The sequence below is a fragment of the Octodon degus genome, unplaced genomic scaffold, assembly GCF_000260255.1.
Source record: "Octodon degus isolate 3935 unplaced genomic scaffold, OctDeg1.0 scaffold00060, whole genome shotgun sequence".
Lineage (NCBI taxonomy): Eukaryota > Metazoa > Chordata > Mammalia > Rodentia > Octodontidae > Octodon > Octodon degus.
This window is the reverse complement of record NW_004524636.1, coordinates 3,036,525-3,038,281: the sequence shown is the minus strand read 5'-3', so window position 1 is coordinate 3,038,281 and position 1,757 is coordinate 3,036,525.

Genomic DNA, 1,757 nt, shown 5'->3' with positions numbered 1-1,757 from the left:
AATTGGTAGGACAGTTTCAATAATTAACACATAGCATACATTCTTCCTAGTGGTTATTTGCTGTAAAAGATGCAGACACGATATCCTATTTACAAACTCTATTAGAACAAGTCCCTCTATTCATCAAGAGAATGTAACTATATATCTATCCTAACTATTTTGAATACACAGATACAAAATGGACATTCATCTGTATCCCCTTTTTTGTTTACGTACTTTATTTGAATATTATAGGTGTGTTAACTCAGCAAAATATTCTAAAAGAGTCCAGTAGTCAATAATAATAATAATGATACTAATAGCATTATTATTATTATTATTATTGGTTTTCTGCTTCACCAGTGTCAGAAATTGTTGACCTGAGTCCCGTAGAGCTCAACATAACAGCATGGCTTTACTTCTTATACTTCATTTTTATACTTTTCTGCTGGTTGGTTAAGACCAAGCTAAAGCAAGACCTATGCAATAAGAGTTGTGGCTTTTGGGTCAGATAAGGTCAGTGAATTCCCCTCAGGATTTTTCCTGAGATCCTGTACCTCAGATTGTAGAACCTTTGTCAGTGTCAGCCATGTGGATGAGTCATGGTCATTGCGTGGCCAATGTGCTCTCTGTGAAAGCCTGAGAGAGTATCTTCTCCCCATGTGACTCTCCTTAGGCACACTCTACATCATCAATCACTTTCCTCTTTGGCTGCATAATCTCCTTGATCAGAAAATTTGGGACACTACCGAGTTACATGACATTACAGTACAAGTTCTCATATGTTCTTAATTGACCTTGGAAGATGAGGGCCAAAATGTTGGCTTTCTTTGAGGCCCTCCTTTTTCTCTAATTTTGGTCTGCAAACTTAGGTTATTAACCCTACAGAAGGGAAACTTATTGTTATTGCCATGCAACCTAGGTTGTTAAGCTTAACCTCACTATATGTCTGAATATCAAACATCTTAGGTATAACACGGAACAGGTATTTTTCATCAAGTATTGATATGTTGAAATTTAAGTCCCTACAGAATATGATGAAAAAAATTTAAAAATTAAAGTATATTTTTAAAAATAAGCATAAAGAATTATATAATTCTTATGTTTACATATAAGCCCAGAAATCTAACGATAAACAACCTTGAAGCAAGGCAGTCCCACAACATTCCTTTTCCTATCTCCCGCCTTTATTCACCACCCCCTTCTTTTTGAACAATCATCTACCCGAGAGATAGCACGGAAGCAACTGACATGTCACAAGCAGCCCATATTCAGAAGACCAGAATGACAGGCACTCCAAGCATGAACCTACTACTAAAAATTACCATCTTCAGTGCAGTTGCTTAGTTCACAGGTGTCAGTATATATAGATAGTCAGGGTGAATCTTTCCAATTAACTGCTAGACTAAAAATCTTCTGGAGATTCTCAGGATCATTGCCTTGCCCATCTTCTACATATAACTTTATGGCTTGTCACTGTCATGTTTCCTAGCTCTTCTCCTTTCCCTCTCTTAATTAGTTAGTCCTCAAGTTCTTGCTTTCTTTTTACTTGTATTTTACCTTTCCATTTGTATTTCTTCTTTTAAGTTCTTATACTAGGTGAACTATACAATATTTAAACATGTATTTCTGGTTTATATCACTTATGAGTGTATGTTCAAGTGGCATCCATTTCAATATAAAGGCTTCGAGTTTATTATTCTTTATGGCTGAGTAATATTTCATTGTATAAAAATACCACATCTTTTTCATTCATTCCTCAGGTGATGGGCATCTTG